The sequence below is a fragment of the Mastomys coucha genome, unplaced genomic scaffold (assembly GCF_008632895.1).
Source record: "Mastomys coucha isolate ucsf_1 unplaced genomic scaffold, UCSF_Mcou_1 pScaffold20, whole genome shotgun sequence".
In the NCBI taxonomy this organism is placed as follows: domain Eukaryota; kingdom Metazoa; phylum Chordata; class Mammalia; order Rodentia; family Muridae; genus Mastomys; species Mastomys coucha.
This window is the reverse complement of record NW_022196903.1, coordinates 4,055,671-4,061,956: the sequence shown is the minus strand read 5'-3', so window position 1 is coordinate 4,061,956 and position 6,286 is coordinate 4,055,671. Positions and strand designations below refer to the sequence as shown.

At 39.3% G+C, this 6,286-nt stretch overlaps 1 pseudogene; it reads right to left on the bottom strand.

Annotated features, from left to right (window-relative positions):
* Positions 1-1,162: 1,162 nt before the first annotated feature.
* Positions 1,163-6,286, bottom strand: part of LOC116098474 — a 30,947-nt pseudogene continuing 25,823 nt past the window's right edge.

Below are 6,286 nucleotides of genomic sequence, written 5' to 3'. Positions count from 1 at the left end.
CATCTCCAGATAAAGCTGCCAGGTTCTGCTGATTCTCCCATTGAATACCAGAGTTCGAGTGGTTGTTAGGAGAGAATTTATTGTAAGAGTGTATATTAGTCAGGGTTCTCTAGAGTCACAGAACTTATTGTAGTCTCTATGTAGTAAAGGAATTTATTGATGACTTGCAGTCTGTAGTCCAACTCCCAACAATGGTCAGCAGCAGCTGTGAATGGAAGTCCAAGGATCTAGCAGCTGCTCAGTCCCACAAGGCAAGCAGGTGGAGAAGAGAGAATCTTCATTCTTCCAATGTCCTTATGTAGGTCTCCAGCAAAAGGTGTGTGTCACTTAAAGGTGTGTGTCACTATGTCTTTAATCCCAGAAGACCTTGAACTCAGAGATCTCCCAGTCTTAATCTTCTGGGACTCATAGCCACTCTGCCTCAAGATCTCCATGCCAAGATCCAGGTCAGAAACTTGTGTCTCGCAGCCTCCAGATTAGGATCACTGGTGAACCTTCCAATTCTGGATTGTAGTTCATTCCAGATACAGTCAATTTGACAACCAGGAATACCCACTACAATGTGTCATCTTAATCTGCGAGGACGCCTGTAAAACGTCACAATTAATCGTGCCAATGGAGAAGCCATTTCCTCAAAATACTCACTTAACCCAACCAGACATCTCCAACCCACCCTTGCTGACCTTTATACCTCCCTTTCTCTTTTTATTAAGTAAGAGAAAGTCAGATCCATGCTGGTAAATGCTGTCTGCATTCACATAAAGACACAATGTCATCTCTGAGAACACTATAATCACAGAGTAAGGAAAAAAAGCTACCTTGCACCATTCAGCTTCCAGTAGAGCTAAGGGAACTGAAGGGTTTTTCTTTTTTCACACAGAGCATGGTGGTGGTATTGAATCCACAGGTTTTTGAGAGAAAAAAAAATAAGATAAAATGAATTTAGAATAGGAAAGTGGAGATTTTCTTCCCATTTTATTTTGCTCAACGTATTTCCCTAAAATAAACCGAGAACCATGGTGTCGTGAAGAAAGACCTCAAAAACAGTATGACTGGGCTCAAGAAGGGGCAGGGAGAGATTAATGATTGTGACTTGCTCCCAGGGACTGGAGAAAATTTAAAAAGAAGAAGAAAAGTGGTTGGAATGTATTAGTCTTCTATGCTAGTTATCCTCACCTACATTCTCCTCTCCTTCTTCCCTTTCACCAACACCTTCACCTTCATCCTTACCCCATTCTTCATCAATATTTTCTAATTCTTCACCCTCCTAAACATCTTCTACCTCTCCATCATCTGTATTGGGAACCTAATTGCACTGCAAGGGATTTGGCCCAATAGCATCTTTAATGACCCTTTTTCTAACATCTGTACCTACAGCAGAACGGTCGGTAACTCGTTAAAGATGCTCTCTGGCTCTTTATGCTGCTTCCTACTGACTTTACTCTGTGTTTGACTTGAGCTTTTTGTCAAATCCTTTCCTGATTCCCATTTGATTTCAATGGACTTTGAAGATACCCCAGTGCTCTCATTCAGATGAAATTCTTTGGAGAGAACTTTATCCTCTAAGTGACAATTTTCATCAAAATCAAAATGTATTCTGTAGGCTGATTTAATGTCTTGAAATTCTGTCATTTCACCTCTGGTCAAATAATGCAGAGCCTTCCTCCCCAAGTGGTGCAGACACTTGTGGATGGTTGATAAGCGTTACCCCAAATTTTGAGAATTTGGCCATCAGTTCTGACCTCTTTTGGAAATAAAATAGTTAGTGGAGTTTGTTGTATTTTTGATTTACTCTCAGAATCTCCTCATTGTCCTGTTCTTTAAGTCTATTTCATTGTTTCCCCCCTGTTATTTTTCTCCTTTTGACAGGAAGAGAGAGACTGCATCTCCAGCTTCCCTTCAGGAGCCCGTGTGAATTTCATGGCTGGAGGCAGGAGCAGAGATTGCTGTTTCCAGACCCTGCATGAGGCAGTGGCAGGAGCCAGAGGCAGGAGCCAGAGGCAGGGCCTGGATGTTCTCAGTTAGAAGAAACTTGCTGGAACTAGTAATGTATTCTCATTAACTTGTTCCCGATGCTCTTTGAGGTGGTTACTTTTTACATTTTTCTAGTTTTTTTTTAAAGCAGTATATTTAAATTACAAGATTTTAATTAATATTTAAATTTAATGTAGTCAATTTTATTGTAATCAGTGCCTTGATTGTGCCTGATAGATTCCTATAAGTAGGCTATTTACCAATATGTCTTAAAATTTCTGAAATGCCAGTTGTGGTTTTCTACTTTGATCTAAGAACTGCATACACAGCATTGCAAGGTGATATTTCCAGATGGAGGGTCTTCACTTACCTAGTATGAGCATATGGAGTACAGTCTTGTGGTACTGGGTACATTTGTTTATCTCTACTGTGTTGATGCTCAGTTTTCCCTGTGAGTTATATATCCCATTTTCACTGAAATGACCTGTGCACTTGGGGCGCAATGTGATGTTTTGTAAGTGTTTACTGTTCTTATTTCTCTTGCAATGGCTGAGCTCTTTGTGAAGATAGGGCTTTTGGTAATTTGTAGCCACTAGCATTAGAACTCATCCATCCACCTTTGTGCTGTCTCTGTGGCCTGCACCTGTGCTCTCGGAGGCCCCAGTCTTCTGTTTTGTTTGTATTTTTCTAGTGTAACTTTGCTTCTCCCTGTATCTTCAGCTTTTGTGAATCATCTTAAATATGTCTTGTATTTGGCAATATATTTTGCTTCTTTGTGAGTCAATCTGAGCATTTCCAAACACTTCACTACTATTGTTATAAAAGCAAATGTGTGCTTATTTAAGAAGGACAAATGGGATCTTCTCACCATGCAAAGAAAAAACACAAACACTTCTAATTCTGCTCTACAAGGACAACTGCTATTAGCATTATACTATTTCATTTAGACATGTTCTGTCCCTCAGAAGGTGTGTTATGAAATGTTTCTACTTTATTCATCACCTGTTTTAAAAAAAAAAACATTATTTTGCAGGGCATAAGTTGCATTTTATACATGTTTTCAGAACCGTCATGCTCAAAATATTCACCTTTTCTGTGTTCCCACATCTAGCTATTCAGAATTCCTACTCATGGATTTATACTGAAGTTCAGATTAAATAAAACCATCACATTAGCTTCTTGAACTGAAAATGCCAGCCCTACAAAGGTTGATGTTGTGCAGCATATATTCTCTTGTCTGTCCTGTCAACCTGAGTGGGCTGGCCATATGATCTAGGTTTTAAAGTTGAATATTAGCCCAGAAGCTCAGAATGTTGAAATGAGAGGAACACTTTTACTATTTATCTCAGGATAATAGACTTAAACCAAGGGTGGTTTGGGTAGTCTTGTTCTAAAACTATCATACAGATGTGGCCCTCCATCTTCATTCAGGACACCTCTAGAGTGCTCTCTTTTTGTCTGTCTGTCTGTCTGTCTGTCTGTCTGTCTGTCTGTCTCTCTCTTTCTCTTCCTCTGTGTCTATCTCTCTTTTTGTCTCTTTCTCCATAGGTTTGTGTGTGTGTGTGTGTGTGTGTGTGTGTGTGTGTGTGTCTGTCTGTCTGATTGTTATCTACCTAGCTGAACATTTCATTGAATTAGACAAGAATCTTCTGCTTACAATCAGCATTGGTTTCATCTTGATATTCTTCAACTTCTATTTTGGTCTTCAAGATGAAGTCAAACCATTTGAAGAACTAACCCATGGGTCTGGAGAGATCAGTGGTTAAGAGTACTTGCTGCTCTAACATCTACATAAGACACCTCACAACCACCTGCAACTCCAGTTCCAGAAGATCCAACACCTTTTGCTGGTGTACATAAACTCACGCAAGTACACATGCATACACATAAATAAGACAGAAAGAATACTTTATCTCTGCTTTTCATCCTCAACATTGTATTGATCTTCTCCTTGAAACCATAGGTTCGGCCAGGCGATGGTGGCACACGCCTTTAGTCCCAGCACTTGGGAGGCAGAGGCAGGTGGATTGCTGAATTTGAGGCCAGCCTGGTCTATAGAGCGAGTTCCAGGACAGAGTTTATTTAGGGCATGGGGAGGGGAGTTAAGAGGGTAGCAGAGGCAGAGAAAGGCAGAGAGAAGGAGAGAGTAGAGAAGTAGGGGCTGGCCATGACCATGTGGAGAGAGGGGGAAGGGAATGGAGAGAGAGGAGGAGCAAGTGGGGAGAGGCAAGGGAGAGAAGCAGGAGTAAGAGCTTCAGTCATAATCTTATTCTCTTCTACTCTGCAGCCACACTGAGATATTTACATTTTGTAACAAATGTTTCTTCTCATGAGGGATGTTTGGGAGTTCTGAGTTGTCTGACACATTGATATTCCTGATTACTCCATACTCAGTTTCATAAAACTAAGTGAGCATAACCATGATTTTTTTTTTTTAAAAAAAATATAATCTCTTACACAAGTTTTGCAATTTTATGAGCTCCCATTTGTCAATTCTTGATCTTAGTGCATAAGATCTAGTGTTCTGTTCAGGAACTTTTCCCCTGTGCCCAGGTGCTCTTCCCCAACTTTCTCTTCTATAGGTTTCAGTGTATCTGGTTTTATGTGGAGGTCCCTGATCCACCTGGATTTGAGCTTTGTACAAGGAGATAGGAATGGATTCATTTGCATTCTTCTACATGATAACTTCCAGTTGAGCCAGCATAATTTGTTAAAAATGCTGTCTTTTTTCCACTGGATGGTTTTAGCTCCTTTGTCAAAGATCAAGTGACCATAGGTGTGTCAGTTCATTTCTGGGTCGTTAGTTCTATTCCACTGGTCCACCTGCCTGTCACTGTACCAATACCATGCAGTTTTTATCACAATTGCTCTGTAGTACAGCTTAAGGTCTGGGATGGTGATTCCACCAGAGTTCTTTTTTTATTATTGAGAATAGTTTTTGCTATCCTAGGTTTTTTGTTATTCCAGATGAATTTGCAAATTGCTCTTTCTAAGTCTATGAAGAATTGAGTTGGAATTTTGATGGGGATTGCATTGAATCTGTAGATTGCTTTTGATAAGATGGCCATTTTTACTATATTAATCCTGCCAATTCATGAACATGGGAGATCTTTTCATTTTCTGAGATCTTCTTCGATTTCCTTCTTCAGAGACTTGAAGTTTTTGTCATACAAATCTTTTACTTGCTTAGTTAGAGTCATACCAAGGCATTTTATATTATTTGTAACTATTGTGAAGGGTGTTGTTTCCCTAATTTCTTTCTCTGCCTGTTAATCCTTTGTGTAGAGGAAGGCAACTGATTTGCTTGAGTTAATTTTATATCCAGCTACTTTGCTGAAGTTGTTTATCAGGTTTAGGAGCTCTCTGGTGGAATTTTTCAGGTCACTTAAGTATACTATCATATCATCAGCAAATACAACCCTGAGATTCCACCTCACATCAGTCAGAATGGCTAAGATCAAAAACTGAGGTGACAGCAGATGCTGGAGAGGTTGTGGAAAAAGAGGAACACTTCTTCATTGCTGGTGGGATTGCAAACTGGCACAACCACTCTGAAAATCAATTTGGTGGTTGCTCCAGAAATTGGACATAGTTCTACCAGAGGACCTAGCAATTCCACTCCTGGACATATACCCAACATGTAATAAGATACTCCAACATGTAATAAGGACACATGCTCCACTATGTTCATAGCAGCCCTATTTATAATTGCCAGAAACTGGAAACAACTCATATGTCCCTCAACAGAGGAATGGATACAGAAAATGTGGTACATTTACACAATGGAGTACTACTCAGCTATTAAAAACAACGAATTTATGAAATTCTTAGGGAAATGGATGAATCTGGAGAATATCATCCTCAGTGAGGTAACCCAATCACAAAAGACTTGGATAACGTCTGACAACTGGTCGATAGTGGGGCTGGCAAGAAGAGCCTTTGAAAATAACATGGAAGTGAGAATTGGTAACCCACACTTGAGAAAAAAGCTGTCCTGTAGCCAGGATGTTGACTTTAAACCATGAGTTCTTATCTTAATTTCCTGTGGGATCAAAATTTTATGTTCCAAGGAGATGATTTTTTTTATTGTCTAAAATAAATTACAGACCAATGTTGGATAGATTTTTTATTAAACTTCAGATAGTTGACTTTGTGCAGAGGCTTAAATCCTCATCTCTAGTGTCTTTTGGAATGAGTAAGTATGATGTAAGTTCCTTGAGTAACAGTTCTCAAGGAACAAAAGAGGTATAATAACATCAGCTTCTTTTTTTTTCTTGTTTTTGTTTTGTTTTTTTTTTTTATTTTAGATATT